Source organism: Micromys minutus (assembly GCF_963924665.1).
Source record: "Micromys minutus genome assembly, chromosome: 31".
In the NCBI taxonomy this organism is placed as follows: Eukaryota; Metazoa; Chordata; class Mammalia; order Rodentia; family Muridae; genus Micromys; species Micromys minutus.
The window spans coordinates 974,404-999,504 of record NC_137966.1 but is presented as its reverse complement, the minus strand read 5'-3'; the positions used below and the strand labels follow the sequence as shown (position 1 = coordinate 999,504).

The following is a 25,101-nucleotide window of genomic DNA, read 5'->3' as shown; positions in this document are numbered from 1 at the left end:
TTCTCTGGAGTTTAGCTTTTTGAGTTCTTTGTATACCTTGGATATTAGGCCTCTATCTGATGTGGAGTTGGTAAAGATCTTTTCCCATTCTGTTGGCTGCCGTTTTGTTTTCTTGACAATGTCCTTAGCCTTACAGAAACTTTGCAATCTCATTAAGTCCCATTTGTTAATCTTTGACCTTAGAACTTGAGCCATTGGTGTTTTGTTCAGAAAATTTTCTTCTGTGCCTATGTGTTCTAAGGTTTTCCCTACTTTCTCATCTAATAGTTTCAGTGTATCTGGTTTAATGTGGAGATCTTTGATCCACTTACACTTGAGCTTTGTACAAGGAGATAAGAAAGGGTCTATTTTCATTCTTTTGCATGCTGAGTGCCAGTTAGACCAGCACCAATTGTTGAATAGGCTTTTCTTTTTCCATTGAATGTTTACAGCTCCTTTGTCAAAAATCAGGTGACCATATACGTGAGGGCTCATTTCTGGATCTTCTATTCTATTCCATTGATCCATGTGCCTATTTCTGTACCAGCACCGTGCAGTTTTCAACACAATTGCCTTTTTATATAGCGTGAGGTCAGGGATGGTGATTCCTGCAGATGTTTTCTTGTTGTTGAGGATGGATTTCGCTATTCTAGGTCTTTTGTTGTTCCATATGAAATTGCACATTGATCTTTCCAATTCCATGAAGAACTGTGTTGGAATTTTGATGGTGATTGCATTGAATCTGTAGATTGCTTTTGGTAGGATGGCCATTTTTAAAATGTTGATCCTTCCAATCCATGAGCATGGGAGATCTTTCTATTTTCTGAGATCTTCCTTGATTTCCTTCTTTAGAGGTTTGACGTCCTTGTCATACAGGTCGTTCACTTGCTTAGTTAGAGTCACACCAACGTATTTCATAGTTTTTGTGACTATTGTGAAGGGTATCTTTTCCCTAATTTCTTTCTCCACATGTTTGTCCTTTGAATATATGAAGGCTACTGATTTGTTTAGTTAATTTTGTATCCAGCCAAATTGCTGAACTTGTTTATCAGCTGTAGGAGTTCTTTGGTAGAATTTGTGGGGTCACTTAAGTACACTATCATGTCATCTGCAAAGAGTGATGTTTTTACTTCTTCCTTTCCGATTTGTATCCCCTTGATCTCCTTTTGCTGTCTAATTGCTCCAGCCAGGACTTCCAGTACTATGTTGAATAGGTAGGGGGAGAGTGGGCAGCCTTGTCAAGTCCCTGATTTTAGTGGGATTGCTTCAAGTTTCCCACTGTTAAGTTTGATGTTGGCTGTTGGTTTGCTGTATATTGCTTTTATTATGTTTAGTTATGGACCTTGGATTCCTGTTCTTTCCAGGACTTTTAACATGAAGGGGTGTTGAATTTTGTCAAATGCTTTCTCAGCATCTAGTGAGATGACCATGTGATTTTATTCTTTGAGTTTGTTTATATGGTGGATTACATTGATGGGTTTCCTTATATTAAAACATCCCTGCATCCCAGGGATGAAGCCTACTTGGTTATGATGAATGATCATTTTGATGTGTTCTTGGATTCGGTTTGCAAGGATTTTGTTGAGTATTTTTTCATCAATGTTCATAAGTGAGATTGGTCTGAAGTTCTCTTTCCTTGTAGGGTCTTTGTGTGGTTTAGGAATGAGGGTTATTGTAACCTCAAAAAATGAGTTAGGTAGTATTCCATCTGATTCTATCTTTTGGAATAGTTTGGAGAGTATTGGTATTATGTCCTCAATAAATGTCTGATAAAATTCTGCACTGAACCCGTCTGGACTTGGGCTTTTTTTGGTTGGGAGGCTTTTGATGACTTCTTCTATTTCTTTAGGAGTTATAGGATTATTTAGATGGTTTACCTGGTCCTGCTTTAACTTCAGGATCTTGTATCTGTCTAGGAATTCATCTATTTCCTCCAGATTTTCCAACTTTGTGGAGTATAGGATTTTGTATTAGGATCTGATGATTTCTTGAATTTCCTCAGTTTCAGTTGTTATGTCTCCACTTTCCTTTCTCATTCTGTTAATTTGTATACTCTCTCTTTGCCCTCTAGTTAGTCTGGCTAGGGGTTTATCAAAGAACCAGCTATTGGTTTTGTTGATTCTTTTGATGGTTCTTTTTATTTCTATTTGGTCTATTTCTGCCCTAATTTTGATTATTTCTTGCCGTCTACTCCTCTTGGGTGTATCTGCTTCCTTTTGTTCTTGAGCTCTTAGCTGTGCTGTCAAGTTGCTGATGTATGCTCTCTCCAGTTTCTTTTTGGAAGTGCTCAGGGCTATGAGTTTTCCTCTCAGTACTGCTTTCATTGCTTCCCATAGGTTTGGGCATGTTGTGTTTTTGTTTTCATTGAATTCTAGAAAATCCTTAATTTCTTTTAGAATGTTTCATAATGATAGCAGCCATCAATACAATACTGCTTCTTTTTTTTTTTTTTTTTTTTTTTTTTTTTTTTTTTTTTTTTTTTTTGAGGCATAAACAGTCTTATTGGGTTCACACCAGTAGTCCATTGGTCTTGAGGACCTCTGTGAACTTGCAGATTTTCTTCTCCACAATCGTTTCTGTCTGTTTCCGTAGCCTCAAGAGATGCTTCTTCTTCCGATAGTGGTTCTTGGCCTTTTTCCTTCTGTTTCTCCTCTAGAGTGGCGGTCACTGCCTGGTACTTCCACCTGACCTCATGAGCCAGATGACCCAGGTAAACAAACTTTCTGGTAGGCTTCAGCCGCACAACCTTGAGGGCAACCAACATGCGCTTTTTCTTGTTATAGAGTGGAGGGATCCCATCCAACACCTTAAGGCGTTCCAGGGCAGCCTGGCCTCTTTTGGTCTTGTGGGGCAGCATGCCTCGCACAGTGCACCAAAAACTGCGGCTCAGAGCTCGGAAGTGGTAGGGGCTTCGAGAGGGGTTGGTGTTCATCCACTTTTGGAGGAAGGGTAGATATTTCAACTTGTTTCTGTAGAAATTTCCAGATATGTTGATACCCTTACATTGCACAACCACCACCTTCCGGCCCAGCAGTACCTGCTTGGCCACAGTGGCCACCAGGAGGCCCAGAAGATGGCCTCGGCCATCCAGTATTAGAACCTGCCCCTCCGCCATCTTTGGCAGCCGCCTGGGAAAGCACAATACTGTTTCTGATACAAATAATTATAAGAAAAAATTCTGGTTGAGTTAAAGTTAGGGTATAAAAAAATGATGTGTATATCTGTCTGTCTGTCTTGTCTGTCTATGTCTGTGTGTCTGTGTCTCTGTGTGTGTACTGAAATGTGTGCATTCTATAAATTAACCCTAGATCCTTTTATATGCTAAGCAAACTATCACTGAGATATATATCCTGTCCTGGTTGTGTCTTAGCATGTTACAATGTATTAATAGAATAAGCTGTACAACTAGGCATATTCTATACTTCTAGAAAATGAAATGCTGAGACAGGAGAATTGACACGTTAAAGGCCAGGCCATAGTGATCCTGTCTCATAATTAAATGAACATACAGATATGATTTCCCTATGTCCTACTCATAAGCTGAATGCTCACATTTGTGCCCAAATGAAGCTGCTTTCCTTGGTTTGCATTTTCTAACTCCATTACCCCTCATTTACCTTCCCTTAAAATACTATCCATGGTGCTAGAGAGATGGCTCACTGACTACTCTTCCAGAGGTTCTGAGTTCAATTCCCAGCAACCACATCATAGCTCATAACCATCTGTAATGGGATCTGATGCCCTCTACTGGTATGTTTGAAGACAGCTACAGTATACTCAAATACATAAAATAAATAAATATTTTAAAAACACCATTTATTCACTCACTTTGTTTTGGTGCATCCAATAAGTAAGCTTCCTCCAACCATATACTTCATTCCTGCAAATAATAATAAATAGTAATAGCAACAACAAATGTCCTTGGGCTTCAGTTTCCCCATCCATCAAAGAAAGGGTTGGGAGGATGGTCAATTGTGGTTTCAAGTTCTCTATGCAAAGGAGAATGAAACATTCAGCAGAGCACAGCTGAGAGCTCATACAAGACCTCTACATCAACAAAGTCATGAAGTCTCTCAACCCAGAGATACACTAAGTTATTAAGAACACCTCCACATGATGATGACAAAAGAGGCTATGACCCAAACAAATGGTTTATAGACAAAAGCAAGAAGTTTTCCTTTCATAAAGGTCGTGGTGTTGTCTTTCCTATCTCTCATTCTTGATCAATTAGTTCATGAACCTCCTGACTGATGACCACAAAGCTGGTCTGAGAACCTAGGCTACTATGTCAAATAACCATAGGAAAAAAAACTTAGGGAAGAAAGGGTTTGCTTTGGCTTAAAGTCCCAAAGAGAATATAGTTCATCACGACGAGAAGACATGGTAGGAGGAGCACAAGACCACTGTGGTACTGAGGAAGATGGCTGATCACATTTCATACACACAGAGAAGGGGGAGTGCAGTAAGTGAGAACAGGTTCTACAACTTCAAGCCTGTCTCTAGTTACAAGCTTCCTCCTGAAAGTTTCCACCTCCCAGGTTCAATAACCTTTCCAAAAAGCTCCACTAGCCAGGGACCAAGTACTTGCATACATAAATCTATGGGGTGATATTCCTATCCAAGCCACAACAATAAACAATTATTAGGCATTGATATACAGCAATGGCTAACAGCTGCTGCATTTTCAATAGGCTGTACATGTCTTGCTACTCATTTGTTATTCTCTCAACAACTCTGAGATCTCCTGTGTTTAATTATCCCTCATTTTTCAGACTGGTAAACAGAGTCATACGGAACTAAGTCAAACCAATGAGAACACAGAGAGTTCTTAGCTTTCATTACATGGAAGTTTCACGAAGCCATTTGAGTTCTTTTTTTTTTTTTTTTTTTTTTGAGAGTCTATAGTTATAGTTGTGGTTTTGCTTGATTTGAAATAGCTACTGCACAGATCCAGAGTGCCTCCATATTACACAGCCTCTGTGTATGCTCATGAATAGCCACCGTATCATTCTGCTGATCTCTAAAATCTATGTGTACCTTCCACAAGATATATAAGACAAGAATAAAAGCATTTTTTCTACTATATATCTATGAAAATATGACAAGTAATGAGTGAAAGAATGGTGATAATGTAATTTATAAATCAATGCTCTTGAAACTGAGATGTTGAGAATTTTTATGTCAGGTATAAGCATGATCAAAAGTCTCTGTGAAATTCAAGTCTATTAGATAATTAAGCATGTAGCCTCTTAATATAGCCTAAGAATTTGGAAAATGCACAACTGAGTGTTCACTTCCTTGTTATCAGTCTAGAGTGTTCTAGAATGAAGACTAGGACAGGGCTACAGGCACCACATTTATTTCCTTTTTTGGTATTGAGGTGTTGCCCTAGGTCTGAGCAAAACCTCAGTTGTTATATCTGTGTAGAAGACCAATAGACCCATCTACTAAGGGGGGCATAATTCAACCTCTATGGACTTACTTCTCTTGTTTACAAAGTGAAATCAATAGCATTCATTTAATTTTACTTTGAGGCATCATTTAAACAATGCAGCTTCTAGCATTCTACAACTCATATCAGACAATGGAATATTGGGCCATCTAGAGAGCCTCAGTTCAATTCCAAAGGCCCATGTGATCGAAGGAGAAAAATTAATTCCTATGATACACTCTCTGACTGCCACACATGTCATGATATGCACCCACCCTTACACACACACACACACACACATACACACACACACACACACACACATTAAATAAATAAATAAATAAATAAATAAATAAATAAATAAATAATTTTTAAAAACATAAATAGAATCTTAGAGTGTGACTACCTGTGTCCATAATCTCAGCATCCAGAGGTTGAAACAAGAGGATTACCACTAGGTTTTCTACTTCATGAAATTCAACCAGCCTTATAAAGGTATGAATTTATGTCTTGAGGTGCCTTGCCAGTTTTGCCATCCTTCTGTTAGAACATTCTCTCATCACATGGAGACACTCAGACTAGTCAGCTTGAAACTAAAAAGAACACAGGAAGAGACTGGCCTACCAAATATACATTACCAAACCCAGTAAGGTCATGCAAGACCACCTAGCCCTTCCGGACTCCCTGTTATCAGCACAAGAAGCACTTAGTTGAGCCAAGTTCAAACTACTGAACCAAAGATTCATGTTCTGATAGAAAAGAAAAAAAAAGAGTTGTTCAAGAACTCTAAATGTGTGGGGTGACTTGTAACATAACCAATAGCTGGTATACTTATCCATCAATACTGTTACCCTTACTTTATGTTCTTCTAGATTCCATGAGACAAGCAAAGAGGAACAATATTCCCCATATGTTACATTAAAAAAAATAGACCACATTATTGGGCACACCCAACTGGGACATGTGGAAGTCATTCGTATGGCAATAGGAAACAATCTATATTATGTTGAATAAACAAGCATCATGTTGTTAATATTACTATCTAGCACACATGTGTACAATTGGGAAGCAATTGTGTGCAATGAGTGTTTGAGAATGATGCGATATTTTAAGATGTGGCAACAATTCTAAGCAAGATAATAGACAAAGTACATTAGAAAATGCATCTATGGACACCTCTAGCTTAAGCTGACAATTGTAAGAACAAAGCCCAGACTAAGGACCTACAGACTGAAGAAGAGGCACTAAGCACAAAGCAAAATGAACAGAGTATTTACTCCAGAAAAATCAGAGAGTTTCTAAAAAGCAATTGTCTTCCTTTGAGGAATTAAGCATAATAGTTACATTTTAAATTATAAAGTTTTCTGAAGAATAAATATGGAAGGAATGCATTTTTAAAGTCAAATCATCTAAATTATACTCTAGTGAATGTTCCATAATTAGCTTTATGGATGAGTGCATATGGAAAGCATCTATCTTCTAAGTAAGAAAATTAGGCAATGTTCATTATATTGAGGGAGAACCACGGAGGTCCTGATCTACTTTAGGACTAATTCTGGGGCCCAAGGAGATGTCTCAGCACTTTAAAAGCATGCATTGCTGTGGCAAAAGACTGGGTTTGGATTCTCAGCACCTATCTATACCAAGAGGCTAGCAATTGATCATGACTCCAGTTCCAAGGATCTGCTGCCCTTTTCCATCCTCCACAGGTACACACACACACACACACACACACACCAATCTTAGAGAAAAAAATCTGAAACTCTTCTATATCTTATGTTTTATAAAACCAAAAACAATGTTGGCCCCAAAAGTCAATAAATTAACTGTCAAGATGAGTGTAAACACGGGCACATCTGTGGGCTTTGTTAGGATGTCCTTGTCAATGTAAGTAAGCATCCACCTAACAATGTAAACAATGTGTAAGAGGAAAAGGTATTGTAATTGAGCTCTCTGCTCATTGCCATGTTTACCAAGGATTATTAAGGGACTGGATAGACTAATATTTTATTATTAACAGGAGAGTACCTGCCACATAGATGCTTGATGGCTATGAGAAATTACAAAGAGAAACGGAGATGAGAGATCACTGCCAGGAAGTCTTTGGCCTGGCCCACTCTTTTTCTTTCATAGGCACCATGAGTAGCAATTGTCTCCTGGATGCCTTGAACTTCTCGATAGAAGATGCAGGTCTATCGAGAATTACTGACGTTAAAGACGTGACACAGGTTCACAGGAATGCAGCAACTTACCCATGAGTATTCATAGCAGAGGCTAAAGGTCTCCTAGTCCTTTGTTCTAGTCATGTATTAAGCTACCTGCAATGATCATTTCAGGGTCTATGTAATTTTTTTGTCTGAGCTAATCCAATTCACAACAGCAATGTCCCAGACTCCTTGGAGTCTTGTCTCTGCCACCACATTTCTGCCTGAGGGACCTACCCAGTTTATAATAATGTGTCATGAGCTCAGAGCCCAAACTTGATACAACTTTTGTCTGCATATACTCTGTGAATTCACATATGAACACAATCAACAAGCCTTCCAAAAGATCCATAGTCACACTTCTTCAACAAAAAAATGGCAATATGTTCCTTCCATTTATACACACATGAAGAACAAGAAGAATACACCATCTTCTATGATTCATCACAAACCATGTCTGCTTTTAGCACAGGTGCTCTTGATGGAGACATTTTTTAACCTAAAAAGACATTTAGCAATGTGAATAGAGGACTCTGGTGGTCACAGATGGAGGAAGAAGTGTATGCCACCACTTCAAATTGTGCTGTTGCATGGGTCTGAAACATTCCCTCAAGGCTCATGATTTGAATGCTGGGTACCCAGGCTGTGAAGCCTTTAGGAGGTGGGGTATACATGAAGGAAGTAAACATCAGGGGCAGCTCCCTGTAACTGGCCTGCATTCTCTGCTTCCTGTGTGCCATGATGTAAACTGTCAGCAACATGGACTACCATCACCACACACTGAGTCACCTCTGTCTGCCTTCCCTGTCACAGGGACCTAGATCTTTTTCAAACTTGGAGCCAAAATATATCTCTAGATGTCAGTGCTCCTGCTAGGTATTTAAGCCATAGCCATGCAAAGACATCTTAAACAAACGTGAAAAGGCAAGACATATCACTGAATGTCCTACAGCGCAGAGCAGTCCTTCATAGCAAGACCCTGTTTTAATGTGAATCAAACTCTTACAGCTTCTTTCTGTCAGAAAAAAAAAAAAAAAACCAACACAGGCAACAATACTATTACTTTACAGAATGCTTGCCAGTCCTGAACAAGAGGCTCTATGCTAAACCTTCAATATGGGTCTATCTCATTATAAACAAAGAACTCATTGATTCATCAAATACATGTGGCATAGACACCCTGGGTAGGGGTGGATAAAACACTTATCCTTTCTGCTCTAATGGAGACAAGAGACTAGAGAGTAAGACATCCATCAATCAAACAGTCACACAAACAATAATAGTTGCCATTATTGTCATTGTTATTATTAGGAGAACTGCTGCTTTTGGTGACTTCTCCATGCTTTTATTCCTAAGCTTTTGCTGTGAGATGTGTGTGTGTGTGCGTGTGTGTGTGTGTGTGTGTGTGTGTGTGTGTGTGTGTGTGTTCATTCATTCCAAGGCTAGTACCAACTGTGAGCTACCAGTCTTCTATGCCCATTTTGGGATGGACGACCAGGAAAGCTGTCTGCTTATCTGTCATCTCTCTGACCTCTAGAAGAAGCTGCTTGCAAGTTCTAATTGCCTGCTCCCCACTCCTCAGTGTGTAGAGAAAGGGGCATGTGATCTGTGGGCAGCCCTGCCACCACACTGCGTTGCTATAGTAAGGATGCCCTTTATTGATCAGACTCGCCCGGAGTCATGCATCTTCTCAGCCTGTGCCGAGCTCCCCAAGGGGAAGTTGGCAGGCAGCAGAGTCTCTCTAGACCAACACTGATCTCCAGTTCTGCCCTCTCTCCCACCCTGGTTACCTGAAGTCTGTTTGAAAAACTAAAACACCTAATGCTTCTCGATGGTGTCTTGTCATTCACACACTAATTTGAAGTCATAGATCAACACTAGGGAGGGACACCAGGGAAAAGAGATTGGAAAGCTTCTCCATTTTCTAAGGCAGTCGTGCATCAGCAGAGAGCAAACCTACCAGCTCCCCTCCCCCACAGATTCTCTTATCCCTTCATTTCACCACTTACAGGATGCCTCCTTCCTACCGGCATTTTTATTTCAGGGAGTTTGACACCAAACCTTAGAGAAGGGCAGTGTGTTTGTTGTGGATTAGAAAGCCCATGTCCTAAGAAGTCCCCAGACATGCTCAAAGGTCACAGAGTCTGTCAGTGACTGTACAATTCTGTGCAATGCATTTCTTTCTCCTTCTCTTTTATTAGCCAACGAGAATGAGCACTGGAAGGGATTTCAATATGGATGCTAGAATCTTTAGGAGGTAGTGCCCAGCTGGCCAGCATAGGTCATGAGGGTGGAGAGGTGGTGGGGCTTTGAAGGTGATAATATTCAGCCTTGGTTTCAACGTGCTCTCTACATCTGGCCTGCCATGACATAAAGTGTCTCCACTCCACAGATAGTCACCCCAATACGCCTTCCTCACTGTAATAGGCTAAAACGCCCCCAAATCACCAGCAAAATAAATCTTTTCTCCCTTAGCTTCTTCTGTCACAGGTACACAAAACTAACGCAGACCAACAAACATCCATGTTTAGCTACTGTCTCAAGGCAAGAGAATTTTCCAACAACAGATGACAAAGTGTTCGAGCCGCAAGATGGTGACTCTTTCACTTCCAGCCTCAAAACCTCACACAAGAATCTCTGTCACCTCCTCTATCTGGGATAGCTCAGGAAGGTAATTCTTAAATTTAGGATTTAAAGGTAGGCACCACCACCAAAACTGATGACAATTTTTGGATACACAACAATAACCTTTGCTCATAAACTCTCCTTAGGTCCCCACACAGTTATGGTCCTCTCTTGAACATATAGTTAGGTTGGGTTGCTCCTGGCCTGCATAAAACAATGTACAAATTCACTGAGATTTTCTTTCTCTGTATCTTCACATTACTGTCATGGAAATTCTTCTGCTTGAAAGTGATTTGGAGAGAGACTGAGCAGATTTGCAGCTGAAAGAGATGGACGTGGTCATTCAGACCCTGCACACCTCAAGAGCTGGCTAAGAAACAAAGATAATGACGAGATTCTGTGACCTGGGATAAACAGAGAAGGCCTGCAGTTCTTCCATCTCTCAATAACCCAGCTGTATTTGTATCTTCTGGTAAAATTTTCACCCTTATTTTGCAAAAATGATCAATTTATGCCTGAGTCAGTCACCAGAGGTCAAAGGTAGCCTGTAACTACTCACCCATTCTCCTTAGCTACCAGAGACCCAGAAGCCCAAGGTGTACACTCTTCTGTTCCCAAGATGAAAAGCATGTGGTCAAACCATAACAACCTGCAATGAACGGAAGCAGAGAGAGAGTGGTATGAGTTATGGACATGTCTCCCACCTCATGGTGGGGTGTCATATCATCAGTGCCCTACAGTGTAGCAGGGGTAATCTCGGCACATAGCTCTTGGTAAAATATACGCTTGAGGGATGGTACTCTCCCCAGAGCTGTCAGTCTTCCAGCATCCATGATCCTGAAAATCAATTTAATATAAAATTTTAAAGTAACTTTTTCACAACTTGATGCCCAAACAAGAGAGTGCCTTGTAGCTCAAGATGCTTTTTGGTCCAGAACCTCCAAGTACCTGATATCTTTCATTCTACACAACCTTGATTCTTTCCTTCCTGAGAACAGATTCACTTTGTTGATCTTGTTTCCTCCATATGGAGGCATCAAGGTTTGACTTCGTGTTTTCCATGGCTCAGGAAATTAGGAACCGTGTGTGTGTGTGTGTGTGTGTGTGTGTGTGTGTGTGTGTGTGTGTGTATGTGTCTGTGTATGTCTGTGTATGTACCTTGTCAATACCACAACTGAGACTCAGACTCTCTTCCCAAATGTTGGTTCCAGTGGCCTCCAGCTGCCTTCTCCACCAGTAACAAGATAAGCAAGAGGCTGGCACTTCATGGTCTTACAACTAACTGTACACAGAACAAGTATGCCTACTCTATGCTTCATTTTCTCAAAGCAGAGGGAGAGGATATATATCCATACCTAGATCAACTGCTATATCCAGAGAAGATAAATGATGAGCCAGGCCTAGGTAAGTAGAATCCCTCCTAAAGCCAATAGGAGCAGAGGATATTTCGAGAGAGCAAAGGGTCAGCAGAGATCTAACTGCAGCACCGATGTCATCTGGGTGGCCACTCCCATTGTCTCTTCATGAGACCCTTTACCTCAGCTGTCCAAAGGCAGACAAAAACACAGTAATTCTGAGAGCAAAAAATGCGTTGCTTAGGCAATAAACACTGGGGTCATAAGATGCACTGTTTTAAAACTTCTGGTTCTCTTTGCTAATCTCATTTAGGATCAGGGGACTATGTGTTCACACTGAGAATGAAGGTGGAGAGCATCATCATTTTTTTTTTAAAACATCTGTTCTCTAATGAAAAGATGAACATGCAATAAAATGATCCATGGGGAGGGTGAAGTAGTAAAGAGAGATACAAATGACCAAGATAAATGGCCACTTAGACACCAGGATCCCAACAGCTGAGACATGATTTGCTGACAAGCATGAATGAATTCAGATGACTGATCATACCTATGCTACCCAGGGGCAAAGGCCATGCATGACTTTCTGGAATGCCTCAGTAACGTGAATGAGAAGGACCCTCTTGTCCAGATGTTGAGTATTTGGGAGTAGCTGCCCAGGTAGAGATTTCTTGAAGCCTCTGCTGATGTCATGAACCTTAGGCTGTTTGCAGATGGCGTCACATGTTCTCAAAAGTTACAACCCCTTGAGGCTGGTCATCACACCTGTCAGAGGCATACTTCACCCTATGCACTGCCCCCAGGCATTCTGAGCTAATTTCGGTGGCTGAAAACAATCCCAGAAATGATCCCAGGCTTCATAAATAATGACGGGGTGAGTATCCATGACATGCATTATGACAGGGTCTCAATGGCTCTTATCCTTTCCTGGAGTGGAGCTTGCGCACTTGTGTTACTAATGAATCTTACTCATTTGTGCAAGTGATGCTTCCATTTGACAATGACAAGAACATAAAGTGGAGGTTAATTTACTCCATGGCAAAGAGGTTCATTATTTAAGTTGACGTTGAGGACAAAACAATGTAGCTTAATAGATGACAAATAGAAATTAGTTGTGATGAATTTTGCTATTTAATTCCAGCAGGCTTTCTGAATGCTTGCTATAAACATGGCAAGAGAAGTTACCTTCTCTGTGGGTGGGATGTGCCCACTTGGCTCTATTGACAGTGTCATCCAATGAGCTGGAGGCTTCCCTTGGGAAATTCTGACTGAAGGAGGCCATTTCCTGTTTTACAGAAGACTGAGAAGCTGATACTAAGTCCAGTGTTGTGTGAGGACTGTCTTCTAATACCAAGGCAACAATTTACAAGGCTACTCTCTGGGCATGTTATTGAGCCTTGCTAGCTACTAGAATTTGCAACTAAACCCCTACTCTTGTATATTTTTTCTTCTTCCACAGAAACAAGAGTTGAGCAGTCACAGAGAAACATGAACACAAAGTCCTATCTCTTATGAAGAAACTATTTGCAACTGATATTTGCTGGGAAAATCAAAATCTGTATCTTCAATGGAGTGCCACTGGGCCTATCAAACACACTCCAGGGCCTGCTCCATGTTCAGAAATAATTTGCCAACACAAAAATGGACTTCATGTTTTTTGTGGACTTTTTATTTTGTTTGGGGATATTTTGTCTTATTGTTTTAAACTTTGCTTTTATGTTTTTTTAAGAGAGCATGAATTTTGGTAAGTAAGGAGGTGGTAAAAATCTAGGAGGAGTTAAAAGATGAAAAAGACTATTATCAAAATAAATTGTATGTAAAAAATTACACACACAAATAAACTATATATATATATAAAACTTTAGAACCAAATAGGATCCAGAACAATGAGGAACAGGATTCTGTGGTTTAGATTAGTGTCCCTTCAACTCTCACAAATGAATGCTTCAGATTTCAGAGTAGGACTATTGGGAAAGTTGTGGCTCTTCAAGGATAAGGTCAAGTAGAGTGTCCTTAAGTTTCACAAGATCTCCCTACCCCCAAAGGGATGTGAGAACCTCCATTCCATCTAGTTGGGAATTTTTACACTTCTTTCTTCATATTTACATATTGAGGCCCACAACTGAGACTACTTCATCTTGGACTAGAACTTCCAAAAAACCCTGACCCCAAATGAACACTTTCTCTTGAAACTTGAGTGGCTGGCATATATAGTTATAGGTAGGAGACAGAATAATATCTGGGCACACCTGAAGGCATTACTCAATTTTTCCATGACTCCATTAGTCATGCATAGAGTGAGGGTGATGATAATATCTACTCCACACTATCTAAAGTAAATGGGACTTGGAGACGTGAAATACATATAGAACTAGGAAATTTTATAGATTCCATGTTCCTGGCTAGAAATTGATGGCTAATGAATTGATTCTGAGTATATCTTCCGCTGTATCAAAAGCTGTTCTTCACAGAGTATGCCGTTCAGAACTTGATGTGATAGGTATGCTCCTTCTCCCAATGATATCAGCATTCATTCATGCCTTTTCTCTAAAGAACTTTACCCAGGCTAAGGAATCCTAGGTCCAAATGATTATATAATAAGGAAATAAAAATGGAGACAGGATATGCCAAGTTTCTGTATCAGGGGAGAATGTAGAAAATTCAGAAAGCAGAACAAGAACCAGGGCATTTAAAGCACACAAATTCCAGAAGGTTGCAGAAGGAAGGAGCAAGAGCCACAGCCAAGGTTCCCCAGACCTTGAAGGCCTATGATTAGGAGTTTTAACTTAATCCAGCAGGATGACTAAATGCCATACGATGTTTTAACCAGAGAAAGAATATGCTCAAATTTCATTTTAAATAAATAATGCTGTAAGTGATATATAAATAAGAGATTTAGAGGCCAGCATCAGTGGATACAGCTGGACCAGAGTGTTTCTACTACTCTGGCCCAGACTGAGAGAGCTGCAACATAGATGAAGGACTGACAAAGAGAAATTCGGATTTGAGAGACCCTGCAGAAGCTCAAAGTCACAGCCCTGGCATAAAACTTACACCGAGCTAAAGGAGCATCAACGAAGATGCCATGAGTCGCATGGTCTAGTTTTAAAAACATGAGATATGAGATTAGTGCCGGGGAGATGGCTCAGTGGGCAAACAGGCAATCCTGACTACCTGTAGTCCTCAGTGGAATCTATGCAAAAAGCTGCATGTGTATCCCAAAATGGGTACAGGAGATGCAAGGCTGAGAGAGGAGAATTGCCTGGATGCTCACAGGCAAGCCAGCCTGGTGTATGCAGTAGCAAAAATAACAAGAGAAACAGTACCTCAAAAACAAAGTGGAAAGGTGAGAATCAACTCCCCAAAGTTGTTCTCAGACTGCCATACAGGGATTGTAGTCAGCACACCATACACACACACACAAACACACACACACACACACACACACACACACACACACACACACACACACACACACAAAAGCACACACGAGCGCACTTGAATTTGAAAATGTAGGACCCCCAAGAGAGGAAAATAATTTTATCTAAATCTGTATTGCAGTGACTGGGCTTATAAATGTGTGTATGTGTAAGAAACTGGGGTGAAGGGTTTTTGTGTGACTGCTGCTCTCACACATACAAACATACGGTCACATCTCTAAGAGTAGAAGCCTGCAGAAAGTGCATTCCTGTGGCCTGACACTCAGGCACTGCCACTTAGTCTTCTGAGTGCATGTAGCCCTCTATATACTTTCTTTTATCTGTCCAGTGTGTGGCCAACTTGTTTTTATTGTAATTCTGGCTTTCATTTAATTTATTAATCCATGGCCTATGTACACATATTTTAATAATTTTGAAAGCCTCTAGTCGTCATTGAAGCTTGCCTAAGGAAAGCCTGAGATAATCAGTATTTCAGATTTTACTGCTCTGCTGTCCCCTCCCCCACCACATGCCCACACTCATATAGGTTTTGCTTTTTTTTTTTTTTTTTTTAAGAGAGATTTAACAGCCATAAGGCACTTTTAAAAATAACATTCACATCTGGGCTGACCACCTGTTTGCCAAAATTTAGCTTGATGTTAATTAAAACAGGCGTGTTATAAAGCTCAGGAAATGGCAGCTGACCCCTAACCATGAATGTAGTGCTATAATAATATGTAGTAAAAATAAGACATTTGGGGCTGTTGTCCAAACCACTCATGCATTAAAATTCTCACCACTGTGTACTCCCTTGCAGAAGAACGGGCAAATCAACTGCAGAAGTGGCTGAACAAAAAAAAAAAAAATGATGATGATGATGATGATGATGATGATGATGATGATGATGATGATGATGATGATGGTAGTGATGATTCTAGGAAAGAAAACTATTTGTTCATTTAACAAGTAGTTTTGAATGCCCATCCTAAGCAAGTTTTGTAGTCCACTGGTGAGGAAGACTCTGTAAGGACAATGGAAGACTGATTAGCAGTTTCTTTCCCAGACAGTGGTGATGTCAACATCACCGATAGTTACTGAACAGTTGGCTGTGTGTGTAGAACACAAGGTGAGACATTAGGTTTGCTTGACTTTGGTCCTTCCTCCCTCCAGCTCTACAAGGATCAGGAGCGCTGCTGAGATCCATGTATCACACATGGCAAAGAAAGCATGTAAGAGCCAGTTCACTGCCCTGTGTGGTCTAGTGGCTGAGCTGAGACTTGAATGCCAACTATCTGGGTATTTCATCGAGGCTCTACATGAATGAACACAGTGTCTTCCCTTCCTCCTACTTGGTCCCTGCTCGGTCTGAGAACTCAGGCTGAGCTGTTTAGAAACAGCCATCGAGATTTGTCTAGGTTTTGTAGCACTTCCCATCCTTCTTCCCACTCACTTTCCTATCAGCCTCACTTGTTTGAAACTACTCTTAATTGCCTTTGACAAGCTGACATTTGAAAACTTTGCCTTTGTTCTGCATTTTGTGTGATCCAGCTCCTTGCCCTTACCTCTGAAACTTTTCATTTTTTCTCCTTTACTCACCTCTGGACCCATCCATGCACTCTGGGACATGTATATGTGGGGTGCAGTTTACACAGTACACATTATACCATAACAGAACTTTAGGCAGCAACTGCATGGCCTTTAAAGAAAATCTTCAACTAGGCCTATCAACATTTCCTCATAAGGCCCCACCCCTCAATGGGGCAAAATCTATGATAGCATATATTTTAAATTGTAAAAGATTACATAAAGTACCAGTTGGTATGGCCAAATTCAAACTACAACACTAAGTTAACACATGAAATCTCCATATCTGCTTTTAATATGTGTAGTTTTTTTAAGAAATGGAAAACAGGACACTCTGAAATGCAACTGTGTTGTAGCTCCTGAAAGCCATTATACTTGATGAGCAAGAGTTACAGAACCTGCCGGATGCCCAGTATATGAGATCTAGCACTTTCTATGCCAAAGGGCTCCGAGATTTTGTCTCTGCTCCCAGCAGAGTGGTGTGTAATTAAAAAGCCCAAAGATGTGCTCTCCTTCTATACTTATTATGTGAAACTGGGCGGGTCTTAGAATCTGATTCTGCCTTCATTAAGTATAACTTTGGTAAAACAATCAGATCTCATCTTATGAGTTATGAGTTCACTAAACAATAAAAAAATTGAGTAAGATTTTACACATAAAAACATAACCTAGAAAGAACTCAAACCCTTAGTGTTGGCATTGTTTTATAAAGATCTCTCTTTCTATCTCTCTCTCTGTCTCTCTGTCTCTGTCTCTGTCTCTGTCTCTCTCTCTCTCTCTCTCTCTCTCTCTCTGTGTATGTGTGTGTGTGTGTGTGTGTGTGTGTGTGTGTGTTAGATAGGAGAGAGAGAGAGAGAGAGAGAGAAGGGGGAGAGTGTGTGTGTGTGTGTGTATGTGTGTTGCTGTACCCCACATGTGTGCAAGTACCAACAGAGGATAGAAGAGAATATTAGATTCCTAGGAACTTGAGTTCCAGGCAGTTGTGAGCTTCCTCATGTGAGAGACGCCGAGACTGTGTCCTCTGCAAAAGCAGTAAGTGTTCTTAACCTTTGGCCAACCTCTCTCCAGCCCTACTACCACTGGTTTTCAGACAGTTTTTTTCTACAGATACTAATCACAGTTGTTACAAAAGTACATCTGAAGAGGAATCCAGGTAGCCCTCCCTCTTCAGCAGCATCTGTAAAAGTAGCAGCCTCTCTTCAGCAGCCACACCAGCAAACACCATCTTAGTTCAGCTGTCCTTTGTCATTTTATACATTCTTTTCCTTGCCTCAAAATGTTGATTGGTTCCTCCCCCTGCCCACCCGAGAACCAGTCTCATCAAGAATGCTTTCTAATTTTCCAGATTAAAAATGAACTACCTCTTCAAAGTCCACCCTGACCGACTCTTGTCCAAGAGAGCCACAAACATTCCTTGTACCAGTTTTATAGACTGTATTCCCTAATAGACCGAGGAGGAAATGGGAATGCTATTTTAGTTAATTTTGCCTTTACTGTACTTTCAACACTAGGCACAATGGCTCATGCATCACAAGGTCCGATTTAGGAGGCTTTAACGCCAAAGAACAGAACCTTCACCCTGAAAAAAAATTACTTAGATATTAATTAAAGTAATTAAATAGATGACCAAATACAACTTGATGCACAAAAGGCAGGATAGGGCTTGAGGCTCATTTGAGGGTTCAGCATCCATGTGCAAGAGAGACCAATTGCCATCATTTTCCTGTAGCCATCCTTAGCTGTTCTCATCTTCAAGCTAGGCTCTATAGGTACGAGCTGGCTGCCATAGCACCGACCCTCTCACCCAGCCATAGCAACTGCAGAGAGTGAAGAAAGTTTCTGTCCCTCTTATGCTTTCTTTAGAAGCCTAGGAACCTTTCCCAGAAGCCCCATCCGACTTCTGATTCTCCATTTCCCGGGATTATGGTTTTATGCTCATTCTCAAACCAATCATTCACAAGGGAAATGAGATTACCACAATTACGTCAGGCTGGGGATCGACAAACATTCTCTGTAAGGGGTCAGATAATAAATATCTAAGGCACAGCAGACCAGACTGTCGCCACTACACACTCCCTGTGTCCATGCAGAGTAAAAGCACTCTAAGACTATGCAAATGGATGATGTAGTTGTGTCCTAATAAAACTATGCATGAATTCCCAAACTTGAACTTTATACGATATTTGCAGGTCATCAACTGTTCTTCCTCAGAATGCTTTCTACACTTCAGATTGGTTAATGCCATCCTTAACTTAAGACACTATACAAATATCGGCACTAACTTGATTTGGCCCAAAGGCTAGTTTGTTGACCCCTGATTGACAGCATGTGTGGCCAATGCATGGAGAAGTGCCACCAAACACAACTTCTTAAGCATGCAATACATTCTGAAAAATTAAAGGGATATATGACTAAGGAGAATCCATTAGTATTTCTTCCCTCCACTCAGCCCTCTAAGATGGGATGTCATGTACACAAATTTGCTATATGTCCAAGGATGACCTTGAGCTCCTCATAGTCCTGTTTCTACTTCCTTGGAGCTGGGATTATAAACTCAGTCCATCACACTCAATTTACAAGACACCAGGGAATTGAACCTGGGACTTCACACGTGCTCAGAAAGCACTCTATTAACTGAGATGCATCCAGCCCTAGAACACAGTTGTTATCTGGGAGGAGTTTGTGGAATATCTGTGTGTATGATTTCCTGAAAAGTATGTTTAAAAGAACAGCTTTGCCTAATGATGATGGATTTAGCAGAACTAGACAAACAAAACATGCTGTTTACAGCAACCCAAATTGTGAAATGAGAGATAAGTGATGTTTTGTGTTTAAGTGTGTGGGGGATACAGAACTGCGGACCTCCTCTGAACTGGTGTGCTTTCAGAGTAAGGAGTAGATGTAAAAGATTATCTCAGGGGCACTTCCTATGCGAACATCTTCTGACTTCACAATCTTCCAAACATTATTTTGCATGTATCCTGCTGTAGACAAAGATAATTACAGAGTAACTGCTTGCACTCAATGCAAATTAATCAAATGTAAATTAAATAAACTGTAAATACAAGATACTCCTCAGCTGATAACAGCAAGTGAATCACCGCCATTATAGACTCATTTTTTGCAAAATTACATCTAATCATAGTATTTTAAGATAGTGTTTGGCAAAACATCTCTAAATCTGTCAACAAAAGCAGTGATTACTTCTCTGCAGTGAATACCTTCGGCAACAAACACCCATTGTTCAGGAGAGATTTACTGAAGGTTCTTCCTGAAGGCAGGGATACCGTCTAAATGACCACTAGATGGTCCCTTGACCTGTGTACTCAGAGTCAATAAAATTCATTTCAGAGTCATTTACTGCAATCATTTTTAAAACTATAAATCTAAGGTGTGAAAAGTCTTAAGAAACCCCCAAGTAGAAATTATTCTAGGTAATTATACTTTCATGGCTTAATCAACATTTTAATCTTGATCGTCAATTTCTGCTCTAATAGAGACCAGACTTTTTTATGTGGTCCACAAGGCTTATGGGTCTCCATTAGGACCTCTATTCTTTTAAAAAATGTATTATGTGTGTGAGTGTTCTGTCTACATATATGCCTAAGTACCACAAACATTCTGGCCCATGCTGAGACCAGAATAGAACAACAGATCTCTTGAGAGTAGATTTAAGGACAGTTGTGAGCTGGCAGGTGGTATCTGGGAACTAGATTTGGGTTTTCTGCAAAGCACCTAGTGTTCTTAACCATTGAGCCATCTCTCCAGTCCCAGAACCCACATTATTCTTGCTCTATACCTGATCTTTTAATTCCTCAAGTGCAAGGTGTCTCAGTCCTTTTTCCTGGCCACTGCTTCCCTCTTCAGATCTTATTACCCCTCAGTGTAGCCTTCTAGCCTTGACTGGGGTTGGGAATAATGAAACAAACTCTCTTGTTGTGTGGCATTTATATAAATACAGCACCTCTTTTTAGTGTTTATAATCCAAGTGTGTTTCCATATGTGGAGAGCAGAGGAAGTGCTGAGTGAATGAAGTCCTAAGCTAATGTGTGCTCTTGACATGGGCACCTTCATGTCAAAGGTTGCAATGCCTTAAACATATGAAAAGCACAAAGCCTTCCCAGGCTAGGCTCAGGTTAATGGCAAAGCCTTCTCTGCTGGTCCAAGTTTGAAGGTGATGATGTGTACTGAAGGTGTCCACTACTTTGTCTCCTTCATGCTATCTCTGCATGCCTTTGATTACAGCCTGAAGACTTCTACCCTACAGAGACTGCTCCTACAGAGTTGATAAATCTGCCTCCTTGATTCAGCTGTGTGTAATAGCTCAGCCTTTCTGTTCAACGGTATATAATAAACATACTGAGCTCTTGGCTTTTGTGTCTTTCTAGCAGAGAGCCCAGTCCACCTAATCCCAGATTTTCTGTGCATGAGTCCACGTGTACGTCTTTTTATTATTCCTTCACTACCCCTGTTAAGTCAACCCCCAAGATTCATACAAGAACTCTGCATCCACCTATGTGCTACCCCCTTCAGCGTTGAGGGTACCACTCTATTTGGATCATTAATGGCAAAAAGCCCAAGAGGTGAGATCATAAAGAAATTTATATGCCTAGGAAAAAACTTTGGACTCTGTCCTGAAGAGACTGGAAAGAGGCTATTGGAGATGTTTGCCATGTTCACATATCAAAAAAAAAAATGCTCTGGAAACCTCATCAGGAGACAAGAAAGATGACAGGAGACCCACAATCTCTATTCTAGGACTTCTAAAAAGTGATTGCCAGATGAAAGTGGACAATAGCTTAACCCACAGTCACCAATACTGGGGAGAGAGAATTGTGGTCATCCCAGAAACCTATTTAGAAGCAGAACTCCATGCAATAAGTTACAAAGTACATAGCAAAGTCAAGGGGCTAGAACACAGTCGAGGTAAAGTCTAATTTCTGACTTGTGCAGCTAACCAAATAAATTATAGTGCTATTCCCCTGAACAAGGATACAGAAAAGCAGCGTGTTAAAGCTACAAGAAAGCAATAGGTAATGTAATATGGACATATGGCTTTGAAGGAGCCTTCACAAACATCGAGGAGATGACTGTAGTGATGTTTGGTCCAGGAAGTGGCACTATTAGGGGGTATGGCCTAGCTAGAGTAGGTGTGGCCTTGTTGGAGGAAGTGTTTCACTTTGGGGGAGGGCTTTCAGACCCTTCTTCTAGCTGCCGAGAAGACAAGTTTTCTCATTCCCTTCAGAACAAGATACAGAACCCTCATCTCCTTCTTCAGAACCATGCCTGCCTGAACACTGCCTGCTTTGATGATAATAGACTGAGCCTCTGAACCTGTAAGCCAGCCCCAATTAAATGCCATCCTTTGTAAGAGTTGTCTTGGTTATGGTGTCTCTTTACAGCAATGGAAACTCTAAGAAAATTACCAGTGGACATCTGTATCTATGTGTAAGATATGAATAAGTAAAGCACATAATAAAAATAAAAACCTGAGAGCCAATGGGTCACAACTAGGATTAAATCAGTGAAAGGTCCACAGAGGACAGTCAGACACGAGAAAATACAAAACAGGGCCAAAGTTGCAGGACAGATGTTAACCAGCTATGGTCATCTGACAACAGAATGCCATTCACATGCTACAATAATCATTTGCTAGGGCTCACAAATCCACAGGCCTGTTACAGTGGTGACCTAGGTCTGTAGGTCTATGTATAGACTAGGGCTGTTCTAACTCAGCTGTTATCCTTGGGGAACCAGCAAGTTCCCTGGAGGCACATTCTTCTCCCAGGAAAGGCAAACCTTTGAAAGTCAATATACAGAAGCCTGAGATACCATTCTCTAACACTTCTGACCACATTCTTCCAACACATTCATAGAGGCTAGACCAACACTGATGGAGACATGCTCAACAGGTATGAGAATTGTGGCTAAGGCTGGAGCTATTTCATTTAAAAAAAAAAATATATGGTCTTGTCCATGAGTAAGGACTAGTATTGATTATTCAAGCAAAATGATGCTGCTGTATGCTTTCAAACCTGCTTGGTAGGCCCTTCTTTTGGGGAAACATAAGATCAGCCATTAGAAGTTATATTCTACTAAGAAACCAAGGAGTTCCCATGGCAAGAGGTGATGATCATATGGTTAGTGGACATTAGGTGAGTAACAGGATCAAATTTTCTTAGTATCAAGGGACAGTCTTTCTTAAGGGCTCATAAAAATGAAAATTTGTTGTATGAATACCTTCTCAGGATAGGGAAGAAATAGGAGATAGACTTGCATCTAGAGGCTGAATACAGATTTCACACAGGCAGGGTTTGTGGTCTATTTCACCGGTTTGGTTTTTCTTTGTAGGTCTACAACACCTCCTCCTAACAGTGCTTCTCCTTAGAGTGTTGGCAACATCCTAAATTCTGTTTACATGTAGCTCTGAAAAGTCATCACTCCAACTCGGGAGCATGCTTCTGACATGGACTGCAGCTGCCCAGGGCTCACCAACTATTCAGTTCACACTTGCCAAGGACACACTTAGATTTTCTCAGTTTAGTCCTGGAGAGCTTGTGTATATGGCCATCACTAATCAGACCAATTATGACCAAGCAGAGCAGGCCAGGGATACAAGGAATAAGAAAGTGTCCTTTAGGGAGTATTATGGGTAGGGAGTTATCATCTGAGCTTTCTAGTAAGAGGAGGTACCTGGAGACATGGAATTAGGGTTCAACTGAGAGTAAGTGGAAGACTCCCCCCTCTAAATAGTGGAGGAGTCACCTAACTTGATTCTGAATGAGGCATCAGGAATACCACAGCTAACCTCCCAACTACTACTCAACTACAGATTCAAAGAGAGACAGGGTATGTTATGTAATATGGTATTTCTTAAACATATCTCAGTTCAGAGTTGAGACATGTGCCTGGAGTAGCTTAAGCTGACAGTTTCTGGGTACCTCCTAGTATTCTAAAAGGCACTTGTTGCTCTCCAATTTCATTTTCCTAGACCTTACTTCCTTCCAGGTACGGAGGGAACAGATACCTGTGGTACCTGACAGTGTGGTTATTCCTGTTCTTTCCATAAAATTATTAGAGCCTCTTCAGCCATTACTGGCCAGATGGGGTTCTATCTGAAATTACCCAGTAAATATTGCATTCTAAACCCAGATTGTCCCTTCCCTAGCATAGGATATCTGAAATAATTTTGCATTAACTATTCTTGGTCTAGCCTGGGTGAAATCTGAAAGTGATGCCCCTCACAATATAGAATATTCTAGGGGGAAATGGAGCAATGCAGGATATAGTGAAGTATCACACAAGACTTAAAACAACGGTTCAAAGATGGCAGTGGTGAATTAGCTAGACTTGCTGCTGTAACTGAAATAAGGCCAGAGATATAGAGGGAGAAATGAAACTTAGTTAACCCCAAAAAGTACAGCCTATACCACGGATATTAAAAATTCTGAACAGAAAGTACCTCACTCTGTTTTTACCCTCAAAATAATACTAAGGAAAGGGTATAAACAATGACTGACTTTAATGTGTGGATAAACATACAACACAGCTCTTACTTAAAAAGAGAGGAAGGAGGTGTTAGCAAATCAAGCCATGAGGTGTCACAAATCCAAGGGGCTTGGTAATCACCAGTCCCTTGGCCCCTTTGGTTTTGGAGAGATTTATGCGCCTTATGGGCATCCAAACATTGGCAGCTCAAACCCCCCACACTGTATTCAGACTTCATTTAAAGGACCCATAGGTCAAACCAAAATACAACAGGGCTTTATATGCCAATTTTTCTTGACTCTCTGTAGGTCAGGGGAAGTTAAGCTCCTGTAATTAGGGGATAAAGACAGAGGCTGGGAGTGGGGGATGGGAGGATGATGAAAGTTCCAGAGTTTGAAGATTCAGTAGGAAACCAGAGGCAAAATTGATAAAGTCAAATCTTTTCTGAAACATGTGTTTTCTGTGTGAGAGAAGAGTGTCTTGCAGGGCCACTCAAACCCAACCATGAGGTGAAAGTAATGCAAATGGGCCATGATTGTAAGGACATTGCTGTCCTCTTATCTATAAACAAGTCTGGATTCAAGTATCTTCAGTGTGTCTACAATAACTGTATCCCCAAAAGGAGTCTCACGACATTGCCCTGACTGGCCTGGAATTCATACTGTAGACTGGGCTCTGCTAGAACTCACAGAGCTCCTCCTAGCTCTGCCTCCTGAGTGCTGGGATCAAAAGCATGGACCAGTCATCCTACCCAAGCCTTCACTGATTTCTATTTATTTAGCAACTGGTAGTTCAAGCAACATCTCATAAAATATGGTTGAACTCTGTAAATGGCTGTATAAGACAAGGAAGACGTCAGCACATACTCTTTAGAAAGCAGTTCCCACATGCAGTGTAAGAACAACAGTGAACAGCAAGAAACACCAGGACTGAGGAAATGGGTGGAGGATGGCCCTGTGGTCTCAGAACACAAAAGGAAGCTCACAGAGCTCATGGAGCCCCAACTCTCAGACTGA

At 40.8% G+C, this 25,101-nt stretch overlaps 1 pseudogene across 1 annotated transcript; it reads right to left on the bottom strand.

Moving 5' to 3' along the window:
• Positions 1 to 2,487: 2,487 nt before the first annotated feature.
• On the bottom strand, positions 2,488 to 3,094 carry LOC308440347 (large ribosomal subunit protein uL13-like; annotated as a pseudogene). The gene has a single exon. The product of its transcript is annotated as a large ribosomal subunit protein uL13-like (transcript).
• Positions 3,095 to 25,101: the final 22,007 nt, after the last annotated feature.